The sequence below is a fragment of the Stegastes partitus genome, unplaced genomic scaffold (assembly GCF_000690725.1).
Source record: "Stegastes partitus isolate 25-593 unplaced genomic scaffold, Stegastes_partitus-1.0.2 Scaffold1714, whole genome shotgun sequence".
NCBI classification, from domain to species: domain Eukaryota; kingdom Metazoa; phylum Chordata; class Actinopteri; family Pomacentridae; genus Stegastes; species Stegastes partitus.
This window is the reverse complement of record NW_007579445.1, coordinates 172,205-191,778: the sequence shown is the minus strand read 5'-3', so window position 1 is coordinate 191,778 and position 19,574 is coordinate 172,205. Positions and strand designations below refer to the sequence as shown.

At 42.2% G+C, this 19,574-nt stretch overlaps 1 long non-coding RNA gene across 1 annotated transcript; it reads left to right on the top strand.

The window, feature by feature from the left end:
• Window positions 1-5,536: 5,536 nt before the first annotated feature.
• LOC103372212 (uncharacterized) lies at window positions 5,537-19,030 on the top strand. Its single transcript, XR_520980.1, has 3 exons — window positions 5,537-5,679; window positions 11,179-11,181; window positions 19,018-19,030. It is a non-coding gene; the product is annotated as an uncharacterized LOC103372212 (long non-coding RNA).
• The last annotated feature ends 544 nt before the right edge of the window (window positions 19,031-19,574 follow it).

Genomic DNA, 19,574 nt, shown 5'->3' with positions numbered 1-19,574 from the left:
AATAGGGTCCTTGCACTGGTGTGCTCGGACCCTAAATATAGCCACAAAAAGATTCAAGACCACAACAAAATGGTTCAAATCACCACAAAAATGGCTGAAAATGACCTGAAAAGCTTTAAGGTCCATTTTACATCCATCCAGGTTTTACAAGCTAAAGACTAAACTCAGTTTTCCTCTGTACCCATCTGGTAGCATCAGTATTATGGGATGTATCACAGTGTGAACAGTTTAATGTCATGGAAACAACCATCAGTACTCTGGATGTGTTTCTGGTTTCTGATCAGTCACCAGAGGAAACTTTACAAAGAGCATTTTTATTAATCTGATTCTCGCCTTGATGCTGCCGCCGCCGTGCTTCAGAGTGGGGACGGTGTGATTGTGATGAAGTGCATTCTGGGTAAACTTTAAGGCTCCTCTCAGCATGTTGATGGTGTTGTTGGTGTATAGATGTGTGGAGAGGTGCATGATGGGAGTGGACCAGCAGTAGGACTGGAGCAGGATTCAGACTCACCTGTGAACAAAGCAAAGTTCTGACCTGATCCGAATCCCCAGAACTCCTGGAGCTGAGCTGTGACTGTCGGTTCTGATGCTGCTGTTTGTCGTGACTTTGACTGTCGGGACGTCCAAACTGCGACTGTTTAATTCTTTTCACCTCGTCTTCCTCCTCCTCTGGGAGACCAGGCTGTCAGCGTCCTGCCGTTCATTTATCATTTTAATTAATGGAGTCCCCATCAAGTCATTGTGCCCCCGATCCGATCCGAGGCGTTTAATATTTAGTGTCTGCTGATACCGAGTCCCAGTCCGATGCTGTTCCACCAGATAGGACACACGCCGAGCGCATCACAGGCATTACAATCAATCCAGCGGATATGCTCGCATTCTGATGGCGGTTCTGCATCCTGTCTGGTCCTGAATGTTCTCCAGATGTTCAGGAACCTTGTTGTAAAGCTCTGATAGAACCCTGTCTCCATGTAGTGTTAGAGGGTCGCATGTATGGAGGCTGTAAAAACCTGTATTCTCTACATGCAGGTCAGTAAATGTACCATAGATCAGCTGCAGTACCTGGTTGTTCCACCAGATGGAGCCTCTGGGACCATGACAGAGACTCTGAGGAGGTTCATGACCTCCGACTCATGTTCTGAGGAAAACTGGGAACAACTGGGAAGCATGTGCAGGTTATTGATTTGGAAAATTATTCCGATTAGCATCTGTAGCATCCTGCGACAAACTGTGTTCTCACGTTACGAAGCCTGTGTGACAGCAGATAAAAAGAAAGGGTCGAGCGTTTTTGATTTTGCACATTTCAAGTAATTTTAGACTAATTTTGAGTAATTTTGGAGAAGTTTCAAGACATTTTGGAATATTTCTGAATAACTTTGGATAAGTTTTGAGTATTTTAGGCTAAATTCGAGTCATTTCAGATGTTTTGGTTGTTCGAGTTTGGCTGCAGTACCTGGTTGCTCCACCAGATCGTACCCTTTTGCCGTTTAGAACAACAGGACACCATGACAAAGACTTGTGTGACACTTGATCACCTTCGACCGATGTGTTCTAGACAAACTGGGATTGATTAGGACAGCTTTCTTGTATCCTAGCGGCCGATGACGCCTGTGTGACAACGAACACAAACAAAGAATCTGGCTTTGGTTTGGGTCGATACCGATGACTTAAAAAAAGCTTAAATGGGCGCCAATCCAGACCTTTGACATCAGATCAGGACGTCCTTAATTTTAATGCATCCTGTTGCTTCTTACGCTCTTTGTCGTGTTTTTTGGCTCATATGAAAACTACATTTTTTGATTTTTTGGTCAACGTGTTTCCATGAAGTTACTATTTTATCATTTATTGTTGTTACTCGTCTTTAACGAGTTCGTAGCAACACTAGCCGGCTGATTATCTGCAGACACCAGTGAGTTCTGTACCTGGATCTCTGTTTGAATGCAGTTGATATAAAAGAAACGACTCGTCTGTAATAGATGATCCGGTAGAAGCAGTCATCAGAAAGTCTTGTTTATCTGTACTCAGAACTTCAGGCACTAACGTACTTGTAATGACCTTAATTAGCTGAAAACAGAAGCTAATTCATTGCAGAGGAAACGGTGTGAACGCTGCATGTGTTTGGCACCAGAGTTACTTCTGAACTCGCCGCCCCTGATCGATGCTCGGGGCTTTTCTCTGGCGAGGTGTCCGAGCAGGACGCCCTCCGAGCAGCGCCGGATCCATCATTCATGAAGGCCGACGAGCTGGCGACGGTCGCGTCCATCGCTTCACCTCGCTGCAGGGCGGCGCGGGAATAAAACGTCTGCTACACGCAGTCGACCTTGTGGAAGGACCGCGGCAGGAATCCGTCCTTACAGCAGAACCGCCGCCGGGATTATCAATAAAAAGAGGACGGGATGCGTGGCGGCGATCCGGGGCAGATCCGGGCCACGGTGGAGGAAAATCCACAACCAAAGCTGGCTCAACAAGGAGCTTATCTACGGCGGCTTCAGGAACATACGGCTTTCCTACATATAGATTTGAATTAAAAAAAGGCATTCAGCTGCTCAAGTCGCCCTCTGACCCACGAGGAGATATTATGGGATGGAGGAGAAAATGAAAAATGAGTGCAGAGCTCCACCCGGATTTCATTTCAGCAAAGTACCTGCATTACGACTTTCTCATTACACGGTGTTCACGATATATGGAGTGTGACCACAAGCTGGAAAACTCCACCTTTGATCATCGGAACCAGAAGAACTAGACGCCGTTTCATTGCCAAGAAGGTTTTTAAACATTAATTTGTAGATTAAAAAATGTGCAGGTCAGCAGTCGGTAGCATCAAGTTTAGCAAACACCAAGGACTATAAGTCATAAAAAAGAAAATATTTCTGGTGTGCAGAATTTAAATGCCTGAGAATGTGCAGGGTTTCTTCATATGTGATGTAAAACCACATCTTTGATTTAGTCGTGACCTTGTGCAGCGATGCTCTGCTCCCAGTGCTCCTGCAACACAAGTTAAAAAAACATCTTTAGTGTTGTAACTATAATGTTTGAGTAATTTTCATGTGGGAACAAATCAAACTGATCCAAACAACGAGCTTAAGTGTTTTATTTCTCTGCTAACAGCCTGAATTACACATTAAAGGTACCGTATGTTCCCATGTGAAGCAATTTACACGTAATAATCACTTTTTGATTGTCGACGCGTGAACAAATCACAGCTTAGCGCAAGAAACGAGACCTTTCCGGCTGCTTTTAGCAGCCATTAAACTGCACAAAGTGGTCATTAAAACAGAGGATGTGACATTTAAAGTGCCTCGATTCCTCCTCGGCAGCGCGCGACACAAGCTAACGGTAGCTATTAGAAACAGAAAGGAGCCGCTAACGCCACCAAACAACCACAGACCGGATGGAAAAGATGGACGCAGCCTCCGGGTCTGGAAGACGTGAAAGCGGTACCGTTTGCAAAACCCACTTTTCCATCCAGAGTTCAGCTTTTTTATTTTGAGGAAAGCAGCATTCGTCGCTTGTGATTGGTTTAATTAACAGTCCAGAGCACTTTTCTGATAACGAGGTGAGCCGGACCGTTCTGCACAGATTGGGCCTAAAAAACCAAACAATGTGACCGATGTTGATCGGGTCAACTCGGGTTGATCGTGGCAGGGCATTCGATTTACCGTAAATTCCGGACTATTGAGGCACCTGAATATAAACCGCACCCACCAACTTTAAAAAGAAAACAAGTTTTGTACATATACAGGCCGCATTTGTCTATAAGCTGCAGGTGTCCACGTTTTAACACAAGACATTTACATAGAAAGATGTTTTAAACTTTTAATTAAATATGTACCGGTAACATACACAAATACGTACCGTAAATGTCGGCGTGTCGGAGTCTAACAGCCTGAGAATTACTTACACTTCCTCGGTCTCTCTTTCGTTGTTGCTCTCGACGTCACTTTTGTCTCGAGACGAATTCGCAAAAATCCATAAATTAACCTCGTCGTTGTTTAAGCTTCAGTGTTCAAAGCGTGTGAAAGAAGTAGCGGCTTATAGTCCGGGAATTACGGTAATGTGGAGCCAAAACAGGAAATGTGTAAACTATATTCTATCATCAAGAAGTTATCCATAAAAATCTAAAGTTGACCTCTTTAATGTCAAAGTCTTTGTGCGTCTGCTCCCGGTGCTCCTGCAACACTTGGAAGTCCGTTTATGTTAGCATGTTTAGCACCACTTAGCTTAATGACCTAAACAGCGACCCCTAAACCTAATTCAGGTCTTGGGAAGTCAAAGGGAACTAAAACCGGAGAGCAAAGTGGGTGAAAGGTGGATAAAAACATGTGTCACAGCTGGACGTATAGAAAACGAAGGCGCCACAGTTCAGGTTGTTACGGTAGAACTCTGACCGCTGGAAGAACTTACCTCACAGAAACCAACAAGCGTTCTCTTGAGGCCTTCACTTCAAAGCGAGCTCCACAAATCCCATTTCCTGGCGTCACTAAACCTTAAAAACTGCCGTCACGCGAAGGTGTTCGTCGGCTCCACGTTTCCTTAAATCCAGCTTTGACATTGAAGAAGATGACCAAACATCTCCACGTTCCTCATGGGGAGAAGGAAGCTAACGGGAGGAATGTGAAGCCGTAATAGAGGCTGCCGGAGGAAAGCCGGACGGTGTGAATGCGCCGGCTAATGGGCCTATCGATATCACTCCCTCATCATTAAGGCATGAGCGCAGCCGATTATAATTACAGCTGCTGTGTTTTCCATTAAACGCGTTGCTTGGATGCAGCTCCTTCTTATGGCTCGCTTTTTTTTTTTTTTTTTTTTCCTCTTTCTGCTGCAGCCGCTCAGTCCTGCACAGAACAAACGCAAAAACACAATTAACAGCGATAAGTAGGCTTACGGCGGATCATTAAGGGTCAACAAATACAAGGTCTCCACGCTTTAATCAGCCGCTGGGTCATTATAGCGCCACATAAAGGACCGTAGAACCGGCTGATGCTTTGGATTTGCTGGCTGTCAGAGGAAAGATTTCACCTCTGACCTTTCTGCTTGATCAAAAACAGACGGATCCTTGAAATAATGCTGATTAGTTTGCCAGTGAAGCATCCGACTTCCACTCTGGTGCCAAAAGTCATTTTATTATTTCCTCAGATTTTCATCTAAACAGAGTTATTAGAGATTTCTCTTCACTCTTTAATATAACGCTGGTGAATGCTGACCACGACAGCCTCTCCGGCCAAACAGACACAGTCTATGGAGGTGGTTTGCAATATTTATTCATTGCTTCATGTTCATTTGTCCATGGTTTTCTGAATAACAAAACAATAACCCCAACACAAAATTAGTGACTAATCAACTGAAGAAAACATAACTAAACATCAATCAGTAATTAAACCCCCCCAGAAGTAAAGAAATTATCTTACGGATCAGTCACTCGTGGATTTGTTGAAAAGGGATTCCCAGGTCACTTCAGATCTATGGAGAGATGTTTGCAGCTCACTGACCAGCCTCCAATGAATGCCACCAGCTCTGCTTCTCTCACCTGATTTCAGTTGGCAATTAAGCCAGGCTTTGAGGCTCCAGCCCTGCAGTGGCACACCTGTTTTGCATCCGGGAATCATGAGAGGCTTCAGGGCTCAGGTGTCCACCAGAGGCCGCCATTTCCCCATTGCCAACAGGGAATTTGTAACAAGAGTAAAATTATGTTTATTTTTTTTAATGCGACAGTGTTGTAATGTGCTGTTTGACCTGATGGTGGCACTGTTGTCTCACCGTTTTAATGCCTAAACCCAGACTTAATGATGCAGAAGTGCGTTTTCTGTAACAGTAACGTGATGCTGCAGCACCTGAGTGTCGGGTTTAGTGCAGAACAGCATTTAGTTTACTATCGAGTTCTATGAGAACAGCTCTGCGGATGAAGATGAAACTTTAGGTGCGGGTCTTATTTTAAGTATGAAGCAAGAATAATAAGTTAGCAGGTATGTAGAATGCCCCCCAGTGGGCACAAAAACAACTGCAGCTCACGTCCAGCAGCACAATTTTTACAGTAGTTTCTACAAATCTGCTCTGATTTGTGTGTAGCGTCAAATATAGATATTTCCGAAAATATTTGGGAAATTTCAGCTTGATGCATCGACTACTTTCCAAGATAAGAGTTTTTAGAAACTGTCCATCGATCCACTTTCAGCAGGTTTTGAAATTCGAGGCTGTTTGAACGACGATATCTGAGGAACTATTAAAGATAAAAAGCTGAAATTTTCGAGGTTGTTTCTCATCATGTCGATGATTCAGAATCTGTAATCGTCAAAGTCCTGTAGGTTTGTATAATGCAGTGACAAATACCAAATAAATTACACTAAACTACACGACAAGAGTCTTTCAAATCAAGGTTTATGCCAATAAAGTGGTGTCTGGAAAGAAAGAAAAATGATAAATAATGAAGTTAGAAGTCTGTTCTACTTGGATTTTTTCTGTTTTTGTGCCACAACTTGTCAAACCTGCTCAATCAGTCGTGAAAGTTAAACAAAAATGACTTTCTTTTCATTTCTGTGACCAAATATTTCATATTTAAAGTGTTCTACATGTTTAATTTTGTATTATTTTAACATAAAGCTTCATATGATTCAGAAAACATCACTGGCTGACTTCTGTGTTGGCAATTATCTTATTATTATGAGCTCAAAGGTGGTAATTTTAATGAGTTTATTTCATATTTTGACTCACACAGAATCAGAGATTATTCGCTCTACTTGTCCAGTATTAGAGATTCTTAATCAGCGACATGATGAGAAATAAGAGTGAAAATATCAGGTTTTTATCTTTAATAGTTTCTGAGATATTCTTGTTCAAACATCCTAAAATCCAACATGAGAAAACAAAACTAGAAGTGGTTGATATATGAAGCTGAAATCTGACAAATATCCAGATTTTACGATCACAAATAATCCTTTTCTAATCGACTGTAGCAGGTGGAGTTGGGCATACAGCACACGTTCAGGCAGACCTCATCTCTGAATGACTTTACGGGATCGTTATGGATGTAAATGTTCCTGCCGGGATGCGTTTGTGCATTCTGCTCCTCTCTGTTCGCCTTCGTATTGTTGCTGCATATTTATGCTGTATTTGGCTAAATAACGCTCGGGCTGAGCTGCTCGGCTTCCTCCTCGTCCCCCTCGTGTCTCCGTGCTGTGTCGACGTCTGATACTCGCCCATGCAAATAAAGTGTATTTGAATTTGAATTGGAATTAGTGTGAGTGTGTGTGTGTGTGTGTGTGAGTGTGTGTGTGTGTGTGTGTGTGTGTGTGAGTGTGTGTGTGTGACAGACAGGAAGTGTTTCGGTGTGTTTTTCCCTGCAGGCTGTTCTTACATTCGACTGTGTTCAACCCACAACATTCACATGACATAAATTATTCATTACATCCACAAACTGTGTGAGGCGTGCGCACGTGTGTGTGTGTGTGTGTGTGTGTGTGTGTGTGTGTGTGTGTGCGCGTCCTCCTGCCTCTGCCTTTGTGTCTCTATATGCACGTATGTATATGTGAGTGTGTGGTTTGACTTTAAAGCTAACAGCTCATTGATAGCGCCGACTGTTAGCGCAGCGTCCTCTGTTATGTGCTGATACAGAAACAGCCGTGAATCCAAAGTGCCTCTAAAACACGCCGAGAATAAACATTTCACAAACGGGCTGTGATGCATGTGAGCGTGTCAGAATCAATATTTAGCTCCGGCTGCGTTTTAACGGTTTCGGCGCTGCGGCCCACCTGACGTGGAAGCGCCGGCTGTGAGAGTTTACCGAGCGGCTAAACGCAGCGTTTAGTCACGAAGACGGACTGGAGGGACGAAAAGCGCTGATTGGAATTTGAAATACAGCTTTATTTGCGGAGAGCCGAGCGGGCCGTTTTAATATTTCACATGTCTACAGCGGAGAGCTCAGCCGGAGCATCTAATAAAACAACAAGTAAAGGAACAAATGCAGTAATGAAAAATCGTATTAGGCTTCAGGCGGCTCCATCATTTTCTTCCACTTATCCAGAGTTGTGTTTTGTGGTTCCTCCTGGGGGCATCCCGAGGCGTTCCCAGGCCAGATGAGGTGTACAGTCCCTCCTGAGGGTTCTGGGTCTGGGAAAACCTCCAGAGGAATTCGCCCAGGAGCCATCGACATCAGATGTTGAACCACCTCAGATGGATCCTTCTGACTCGGCTTTGATCTCCCTCCAGTTGTCCGAGTTCTTCACCTTTTATGGACGTCGAGCCACTCAACAAGAAGAAGAAGTCTTTACTTGTCAAAAACACATTACAGCACCGTGAAATCCTCTTGTCACATCTCCCAGTTGGGGGCATCCATGACAAGGCACCTGGAGCAGGTTAAGGGCCTTGCTCAAGGGCCCGACACCGGGGTTTGAACCTCCAACCTTCTGATTAGCCCAGAGCCTCAGCGGTTGAGTCGTGTGATACTCAAAGCAAACTGGTCCGAGGGGAGGAACCAGACTAAAATTGATTTAAAGACCTCATTTAATCAGAAATCAAAGAACTGCGTAACCTTGGCCGGAATAGGGACTCTAGAAACACCTTGGGTCCAGGAGGGGAGCTCACCAATGAGTGTCCGGTAGCCAAGGCACCACCCAATCAGGTAAGCGTTGGGGTCAGGTAAGGTGGTAAGGGTGGGCACCTTAATTAAAATCTGTCTTTCAGACAAATCATACAGATAAAGTCTCAAAAGAAATAACAACACTGTCCAAACTTCTCTCCTCCACCTCAACGAAGCCAAGTCGTGATTGGTTGTGACACAATGAGGATCCCGGATGTTTGAACTCCTCACCCTATCCCTAAGGCGGAACCAGGTACTCTACAGAGAATGGGGGAGCCACAGCTAATTGGTCCTCGGGGAGGAACCAAACGAAGAATGATTCAGAGACCTTAATGAATCAGGAACCAAGAACATCCTTTCCTAGAATCAGGGGATTGGGGAACCTTCCAGAGAGGAGCTCGCCGGTGAGCATCTGCTGGTTGATTCTTGGCCCATTGGGCTTGGTCGCCCTCCGTCGGTGTAGGGAGCTATGTTGTTGGGGGTAACAGCCACAACAAACTGGTCCTTGGGTTTAGATCGATTTAAAGACCTCATGCATCGGGAACCAAGGCCCAGTGCAACGTTTCCTGGAATAAGGACACCAAGGCCCACTTCTGGAGTCTCAGGATGTGGGTGATGCTGTATTTAAAGAAGTTCGGATGCAGATTCTGTACAGATTTTAACTGAATGTGAAGTAAATGATGTAACCCTGTACGGTCAGTGTTTAAGTCATAGTGTTGAGTAACTCTTAGAGCCTGATGGACGTCCAAGTTCCCTTCTTCTCAGCTGAATAGAAAACACATATCTAATGCACCTTCACAAACAGATATGTTACCATCTATTCAGTACAAGCCTTTGCCTGGTTTTCTACCTCCGCATGTAGACGCTAAACACTTAATTAAATCCTGACAGGTGTTTCTTTCGGGCACTTAGCGCATGTTTTTGTCATCAGATTCCAGAAAATCTCCCCGACTCACTCCCCTGCTGCCAGCATGTCACGGTGGGATACGAGTAAAAACACTTTATTAAAACATTCTTTACCTTGGCTGATATAAAAAGTAAAACCCATTAGGTATTATGATATCAAACGCTGGAAGATGTTCTGAAAAATACACGACGCAGCGCGAGTGCCTCGCCTTTATAATGACCGAGACGAGCGCTTAAGAGTCGAGGCGGTGAAGTTAGCCTGAAAGCAGCTCAGGGCTAACAGGTTAATTTGAGAATAATGATCAGAATGAAACTCAGGTTTTCACCAACGTGTAGTTTGATTATTAAACACGGACGTTATTCAGCTACGAGTGCTGCAGCTGTGTGACGCTGAACAACTGGGAAGAGACGCAAAAATATAGAAAAGAAATGAAAATAAAAATAAAAAGATCCACAATGGTCCATGAAAAGACTGCAAAGCTGCACAGAATTACCAAAAACAGACTTAAACTGAGTACATCTCTTGTATTATAATCCATGTAAGTCATTTTTTGATGGTATAAAACTGTCAGTGTTGTGAGTTAATATGTTTATTTTACTCCTCTGAGTAAATTAAATTAATTCTGGTTCTGTCTCATAAAACATTAAACTTAAAAAACACTTTCGTTTTTGACCAAACTGCAGTGAAATTAATGTTATTGATTCGATTTTCTCTGGGATAAATGCTGATAATCAATCAATCTGTGCAATACCGATGGTTTTCAAGATACAGAAATGTCAAATATTGTTGTTTTCTGCATCCAGAGGAATCAGTGCAATTTTTTTTTTAAATAAATGGAAATACCATTACTTATTGTATAATTTTCGTTCATTTTTTTCTCCTTTGCTTCTGTAATACAAATGTACCCACTCTGAGACCAGTAAAGTCTTAGCCTAGCTTAGCTTAGCTTAGCTCAAATTAGCCTAGCTTAGCTCAGTCTGTCATATTAGCTGCAGGACCAACAGTGTAAAACTTTCTTTGCCACAAATCAGGACCAAGAATAAACAGAAAGTTGTTTGTTTTCTGCATCACCATCTGAACGCAGGGCGCTTCCTGTTGCAACGTCCAGTTTAGATGCTGTAGTTGCTCGACTTCATGTCATAGGAGGACTAACGTGCAGCTCAATGCGTTTGCAGGTAAAACCTCCAAACTCTGAACAGAACCTCCTCCAGCATCAGCATCAGTCGCCGTGGAGACCTGGCAGGTTAAAACACACCTCAGTGGAGCGACTTCTGATTTGTTCTCACTGATTCTTGTAAACGTTCGGAGTTCCAGCAGAGATTTATTTGGACAAACTCTGAGAATCTGCACTTCAGTGACTGTCGACACAACAAAGTCGACCGCAGGTTTACGGGAAGCGGAGTCTGAATCAGAGCGGCTTTAATATTTCAGCGGGTTATATTTACCACCACAAATGTTTTCTCGGCTGCTGCTGCTTTGTCAGACACAGTTCGTGCTCGGCGTTCGGCATCTCTTGCCTGGAAACCTGCGGATCTGTTTGTTTTTGGCAGCATACAGTCGGTTAGCCAGCTGTCACTCAGCTCGCTCGGCTGCTTCTCCTCTCCAATAAAAAAATGGTTGAAAAGTGGACGCCCACACGCAACAGTCCAACTAAATGATCAGTCATCGCATTAATTCTGCAACAATATCTCGGCTCCAGCCTGTGTGGGAGAAATCTGGAGGAATCCTCATTAAAACTTTACAGACTGCGAGGCTCCAACAATTACAAACTTTTCCTGCCTCTGATTACTCATTGATAATTCTTGTTTTAAAAGTTAACGAAGCGAATGTCTAAAGCTGATAAAATATATGAACTGCAGGTCGACTGATGTGGTTTGTTTCAAAGTTCAGAGCAACACTTCATTTATTTCAGCCTGTCTTGGGTTTAATTACCAACATTTGTCCTTCAGTGTTGATTGGCTGGTTGTTATTATGTACAACCAATCAGATGGAGCTGTGGGCGGGGCCAAAGTAACCCATTTTTGAATTTATCCATTTATTATCTGGAATCGAGCTTTTAAAAAACTGGAAAAATCCTGAATATTGGATCTGATAATCAGCTGTCAGTGACATTTCTGTCCACTTGGGGACAGAAGAGCTCCAAGACCAACTGGTAAACCTACATTTTTGACTATTTCACTCATAAAGATGCTCCGATTAGCGTGTTAGCATATATTTACAGTTTGTGCATGCAGGAATTGTCCTGCAAACCGAAAGTTGGTGGTAAAAGTAGCTAAAAAGCTGAATAGCATCGATGCAGGATCCTTGTTGAGAAGTCCTACAGATGTTGGTGTTCCCCAGAGGATGATCCCGAATAACTTCAGTGTTCCACTTAAGTTCAAGTTTGCCATGAAGCATGCTGACATTAGCATGTAGCTCAGCGCATCAGGGTACTGAAGTATAGCTTAGCTAGCATGGCCGTGGACTTCTAAAGTTAAATGGAATCTGTTGATATGAAACTTTAAACCAATCAAACTTGAGCTAGCCTTGACTTTTTTCAACACTCCAATGATACGATGAGGTGTCAACCAATCACAAAAGTACTTTCACCATTTCCACTCTTAATCTCCTCAACAATCTCCTGTTGTTTCTGAAAAAAATGGAAGAAAAGCTTCTTCTTGTCATTAGCCAGCTAGCCGTTAGCCAGTCCCCAGCGCTATTAAACTTTTTCTTTCTTTCAACAAGCGGTTGAGCAACACAACTTGGTGACCGTGCAGCTTGCTAGCATCTTAGCTAACTTAGCCTGCATAGGAGGAGAAGCCAGAGCAGCATGTTAGCATATTAGCAAAAACTGGATGTTGCGCTTAAAGATGGCAACCAGTTCTCATGCCATCTCTCTGTTGGCTTCCTCAATCTTGGTTTTGGCCACACAAACTATGTGTCTTTATCAAGTTTCATGTTTGTGGCTAAAAGTGAAGAAGTGCGAAAAGCTGCAGTTCCTTGAACGTCCACTTGAGGCTCCAACAGTGAGTCACAGACCTCCATGTTAAAATGTGCAGCTTTACAGCAGAAATAAACACGTTTACGTCCTGGTAGGAACATGGATTTGGTCTCTGTGGTGAGTTTTCTGTCTGCGTCAGCCGTAAAGGAGGTGAAGTTTTTATCTAACTTAACCATTTAAACTGTTTTAAGGCTTAAAAATCTCCACATTTGAGGGTTCTGGATTCATTAAAGCATCGAACTTTGATGAAAGCGGTTTTCTTCATGGCTTGTGGTGTTTCTATCGAGGTGCAGGACTTTATATTAAAGTAAAAAATAAACCCAGAGTGCAGAAAAATGTGAGATTAGCAAGAATAAAACCAGATGCCTCTGTAATAAAGGCAGTTTGTTTGCAGGCTTTGATGGATTTTGTCTTTGACTGAGTGTTGCTGCTGTTTCCAACTTATTAAAACAGCAAGAAAACACGTCCAGTCATCTGAATATGAGGCTCAACGCATGTTTTTTCTGACAGTTTCTCCAGGAACATGTGTCAGGTTTCCATTCCCGCCATCGTTTGCTGCTAATAAACGTCATGTGATTTCACATTTAATCAAAGTGTCAGAAACAACCCGTCGGTTATTAATAGATCGGTTCCAGTTAGCAGCTGAAGCCGTGTTCTGCCTCCGGAGGTTTGAACTCCTCCCGCGGTTCTCCGAGGAACGTTCAGTCTGTGGCAGGTTGAAGTGTTTCCAGGATCTGAAGCCGGAGACAAAATGACCGACAGGAAAAAAACAAAGTCAGAGTTATTTTGTGTGTGTGTGTGTTGTTGTGTTTTTTTTTTCTTCTTTTGCTGCAGTTGTCACATTTGCCTGGTTTCCAAGGAAACTGAATTATTTCCCCTCAGATGCATCATGATGCTGTTTTTCTCGGTGTGTTGTTGGATGGATCCATGCGGGGAAGGATGAGGACCCCGAGCAGGTGCCCACAGAAAGCTGATGTAAAATATCAGAGCCGGAGCCGCGAGATGATGGAAGAGAAAAAGTCACTGAGAAAGAAGTGTTTGTTGCGATCGGCCTCTGTGGTGGAAACGACTTTAAATGAATGAAAATATGAAATAAGGAAGCGTTCCTGCTCACGTGCAGACAGAACGCCGTCCGTCAGCCCCCGGCGACGGCGTAAATGGCAAATGACTGCGTTTACGCCGCTTTCATCTGAAGCACTTTACAATTTGCGCCTCCTCGCTCTGACGGCAGCCGGCAGATCATCTGGAATAATTCTGGGGTTTTGTCGTCGTCACGCCGACAGCGGCAGCCTCGCATCCAACCTCCAACCTGTGATTAAAGGACCGAAGCAGCTCCAGGAGGCAGACGTCAGGGCTTCACCGAGCGTCGCTTCGGCGGCGTTTCGGTCTCGAATTAAAACTCTGCCAGGAAGAAGCCGTTCCTGTTGTTTCTGCACCTTCATGGGATGAGTTCACCTGAATAAAAAGCCCCAATTACACCAGGACAGACCCCGTCACTATCATTAGTATTTGCATTTAATTGATGTTTAGGGAGGCGCCCACGTAAAAATAATCAGCGCCGCCGCCCGCCGTGCGACGAGCAGAACTTCTGTCGTCGTCGTGCCGTTTGATTTCGCTGCTGTTTGCCGGAGTCAAAGGAACGACGTCGACCTTCTACGTCTGTTTGTTCGGCGTGACACAGAGTCTGAAAGCACATTTTTAAAGGAGTCGCATAAAAGCTGAAGGAGCTTTCTGAGTGAGACGAGGATTAGATTTAGTGGAGGTGAAACTTTTAGTCCATTTTTCTTCAGATTTTGAACCAAAGACTGAAAACACCTACGAGTGAATCCTTCATTACCGTCGTAGAGTCACTGCTGCAACCAGTGACATGCTGCTTAACCGTATAAAAACTACTATTAGTGTCCACGATTTGGATCTGTTTTATGTTGACAACTTTACAACGATTTTACATCCAGTTCTTCTGATGTTTGAGCCTCAACAGTTGGTAAAATGTCCACCAAAGATTTTATTTTTAGTTGGAAATATGGATCCGTCCATATTTATACTCTTACGGGACCACCGTCGCTTCAACATTTTGCATTTTTTTCCATTTTCAAGGACCAATAATTACAAATTCGGCCTCATCTGGAGCCATTTAAACATTTTGATTTGCTGTAAAGATTAATGTCTGAGTTCTCACCAAATTTCACAGCTGTGCGAGTTTTATTTCTGGAGATATTAATCCCTAAAAATGGCATCTTTTTCTTCATAGCGACCCCTTCATTAGTGGCACTATGGCTCCTTCTATACCTCCTGATTACTGCTGCACAAAAAAATTCTTCCTGGATGTTTTTTTTCCATCTTGTTGAAGTCTCACTATCAGATCTTTTAACTCACCTGTCGATAATTTTCCATGTGGAGCCCTGATGCAGACATCGTCAGAGCCCATAGATGCAAAACATACAAAGTTCAGCTGTTCATAGCTCATTTTAAAAACATGTTTATACAGTTAGGTTAATGGAAATCTGCTGGAAACTCTTCTGTCTGAGTCCTCACCAAATTTCATGGCTGTTGGAGTTTTATTTCTGGAGATATTAAAGCTTTAAAATGGCTTCATGGGTTTTTTTTTTTTTAAAAGGGTGAAAATGCAAAAATCCCCAGATCTGAGAACACATGAAGTTCTGCTAAAATATTTTCGAAACGAACTTTCAGGTCCTAAATAAGTAATATTTAAAAAGATCTAAAACCCTAAAATGATGGTATTTATATATATTTTTTAAAAACTAATGTTTATCACATTTTAATTGAGTTCTTTAAATGAAGAAAGAGCAGCTAAATTTCAGTCATTTTGGCCCGCTTTTATTTTGAAATTTGAAAAGGTTGAATCATTCCTGTATAGCTTTGAGGCATTTTGGATGAGTTTTATGTATTTTGTACAATTTATTAGAGATATGTTGGACATTTTTTATTTTGGAAGTTTTAAAGAAAAATCTGCCAAGTTTGAGGTATTCTGGACGGTTTTTGAGCATTTTTTGATGAAACTACAAGTCATGTTAACCCACTTATTTTGAAATTTGAAGAAGTTTAGTCATTCCTGTAAAGCTTTGAGGCTTTTTGGATGAGTTTTAGGTATCTTGTACAATTTCTTTTATTCATTTTGAAAGTTTTCAAAGAAGAATCTGCAGGTTTGAGGTATTCTGGACGGTTTTTGAACATTTTTTTGAACATTTTTTGCTGAACCTACGAGTCATTTTGGGCAAACCGAAGCAGAAAACACACCCGGGGCNTTCATTACCGTCGTAGAGTCACTGCTGCAACCAGTGACATGCTGCTTAACCGTATAAAAACTACTATTAGTGTCCACGATTTGGATCTGTTTTATATTGACAACTTTACAATGATTTAACATCCAGTTCTTCTGATGTTCGAGCCTCAAAAGTTGGTAAAATATCCACCAAAGACTTTATTTTTAGTTGGAAATATGGATCTGTCCATCTTTATACTCTTACGGGACCACCGTCGCTTCAACATTTTGCATTTTTTTTCCATTTTCAAGGACCAATAATTACAAATTCGGCCTCATCTGGAGCTGTTTAAACATTTTGATTTACTGTAAAGATTATTGTCTGAGTTCTCACCAAATTTCACAACTGTGCGAGTTTTATTTATGGAGATATTAATCCCTAAATATGGCATCTTCTTCTCCATAACGACCCCTGATTAGTGCTACTATGGCGTCTTCTATACCTCCTGATTACTGCTCCATCTTGTTGAAGTCTCACTATCAGATTTTTCAATAATTTTCCACGTGGAGCCCTGATGTAGACATCGTCACAGCCCACAGATGCAAAACGTACAAAGTTCAGCTGTTCATAGTTCATTTTAAAAACATGTTCGTGCATGTAGGTTCATGGAAATCTGATGGAAACTCTTCTGTCTTTGGTATCACCAAATGTCATGGCTGTTGGAGTTTTATTTCTGGAGATATTGAAGCTTTAAAATGGCTTCATGGTTTTTTGAGGGTGAAAATGCAAAAATCCCCAGATCTGAGAACACATGAAGTTCTGCCAAAATACTTTAGATAAGAAGTTTTGGGTCCCAAATAACTAATATTCAAAAGTCTCAACGAATATCTACAACCTAAAATGATGGTATTTGTAATTAAAAAAAAAAAAAAACAGCTGTATCACATTTGAATGGAATTCTTTAAATGAAGAAAGAGCAGCTAAATTTGACTCATTTTGGCCCGCTTTTATTTTGAAATTTGAAGAAGTTTAGTCATTCCTGTAAAGCTTTGAGGCTTTTTGGATGAGTTTAGGTATTTTGTACAATTTCCTTTAGTCATTTTGGACATTTTTCTTACTATTTTGGAAGTTTTTAAAGGAAAATCTGCTGGGTTTGAGGTACTCTGGATGATTTTTGAACATTTTTTTGAGCTTTTTTTGCTGAACCTACGAGTCATTTTGGGCAAACCGAAGCAGAAAACACACCCGGGGCACCGACGCTTGTTTCCAGCTTCACGCTTCGGCAGCACAAACTGTAAAACCCACCAGAGTCCGGCCGATCTCTGCTCTCCACGGCTCCTCTTCTTCAAATTCCCAGAAGCTCTCGGATCCTTCTGGAAGCTCCGAGGCAGAAAAGAGCATTTTTGTCAGTTTTTTTGTGCGGCGGCTGCAGATTTTTTAATTAATTAATTTTTTTGTTTCGCCGCTCAGAGACTTGACCACAGCTGTCACGCTGCTGAGGCGGTAATCCGGCGCCTACGTGTCCGCTCCACTGGGTTTGGAAGGTGTAAGTCGTGGCGCCGCCGCCGACACCGAAACCTTTTTAAGCTGTCAGGCCCCATATCTGCTCTTTACGGCTAAAGGTGTGTGCGTGTTTGCTCGGTGACAGAACAACAGAGCTGTAAATGGAGTTTAAATCTTAAATGACCTCCGTGACCTTAAGCTCACTTCCTTTTTTTTCCCGTCTCGGCGGCGTGACAGCTGTGGTCGTGACCTCAGACGCTGCTTCCTCCGAATATCTAACAAAAAACACTGCAGAGGCATTAAAAAGAAAGGAGAGAAAAGGAAAATAGCTTCCAGTCCTGCAGCGTATTTAAAGTGCAATGACCCGAAATGAAACCGAGATCTCAAGGTCCTGTCAATGTCAAGCTGCCGGTTAATACCAGGTTCAGAGTTCGGCTTCGGCTGCAGGTGTCCAGTCGCCTCTCTGCATGTTTAGGTTCTATTTACAGGAACATGTGAGACGGACTTCAGTCGATCTGATGATGCAACGGTTCAGCTTCATGCTGTGAACATGTCAGGTCCTTCAAGTCCACAGAGGAGGGTCCAGATTGATCACCTTAATGGACTTTTTCCATCATTTCTGAGGTTCGGTCTTTAATTACCTCAATGGCTTAAAATTGGCACCAAAAGGTCCAAAATTACCACAAAAAAACATAAAATTGTCACAAAAAGATACACAATTACTATAACGAATCAAAATCCCCACAAAAAGGTGTGAAATTGCCAGAAAAAAACATAAAATCACCACAAAAAAGACATGAAATCTCTACAAAAAGATGTAAAATTATCATAAAAAGCAGAAAAATCGCCACAAAAAGGTTCAAAATTACAAGAAAGAAAAACAAAATCACAATAAAAAGGTTTGAAATTACCAGAAAGAATCCTAACATTGTCATAAAATGGGCCATAATTAGTAGTTTTTCTAAAATATAAATGAAACAAATTTGCAGAGTGTTTTAAAACTTGACCCAAAAAAGGTCCAAAATCTGTCCGACATGAAATCAAATTTACCAAAATCACAAAAAATTGTCCAAAATTATTCAAACAATTTACCATAAGTTTTCTGACGCAGATTAAAAAGCACAGAATGTTTGTTTTGTGACATTTCTTCTTATTTGTGTGATGCAACCTGATGTTAAATCTGTTTAAAACTTCTGGAACATGTTCTGATGAGAGCACAAGAAATTCTACATTTACTGTCGTCATGTTGACTTTTGTTGCTCACTTCCTGTTTTATTTTGTAGGGACCCGGTCCTGGTGTGTCTCCTGCTGCTTTACTTCCTGTGCTGATTGGCCTCATTAGTCCCACCTGATCCTGGTGTCCTGTTTGTCACTGGGTCCTGCTGACCTCCATCCTGCTGGACTTCCTGCTCCTCCAGGTCGGTGCTCTGTTCTCACGTCTCCTCATTTTCTCTCCTGAGTTTTGTTTTTGAGGATTTTGGGTCTGGATTTGTTTTCCTGAACTTCCAGCCGTCGTCTGTTTGCTGCTTTTGTTTTTCTGCCTTCAGTCTGGATTAAAGTTTCATGTCGTCGCCTGTCTGAGGTTTCAGCTCTCAGGTCCTCGTCTGAAAAACCCTCAAACACATTCAGTGTTTCTTGGTTTAGTTTGGCAGCCGCCAGTTAATTTAAGGTTTTAGTTCTTTGTTCCTCCTCATGGTGACAGATTCCATGTTTGGTTGATAAGTTCATTGGATTTATGTTGTTCTTCTCTGAAATCAACACTTTCAACACTTTAGTCGTCTGCAGCTGAAGGAATAGTTTGATTTAACGCTCAAAGAACCATTTAAAAGAGGTAATTTAATGAAGAAATGAAGAACCATCTGGAATATGGTTCCTTAAAGAACATGTTTTGCTCTTTGGAACCCACTTTATGATGCCTGAATGAGCTGTTGTTTGATGTTTCTTTGGGGATCCTTTGAAGAACCTCTTGCTATGAGGCTCTTTGTGTCATAAGTAGAACCAGGTGGGTCCATAAGGAACCAGCTGTCAAATGGTTCCTTTAAGAACCCATTTTTGCACTTTGGAACACACTATATGATGCCTAATGAACCATTTCTTGATGTTCCTTCGATGCACCTTTGGGGGTTCTTCAAAAAACTTCTTGCTAAAAGGTTCTTTGTGAAACTAGAATGGGTTCTTCTGTGGCATCCTTGCAAAAACGAATCACTAGAACAATTAAAAACAGGTAATTTACTGAACAAATGAAGAACTATCTGTAAAATGGTTCCTTAAAGAACCTGTTTTTACTCTTTGAAAGACACTTTATGATGCCTGAATGAGCTGTTTTTTGACGTTTCTCTGAGGATTCTTTAAAGAACCTCTTGCTTTGAGGCTCTTTGTGTCATAAGT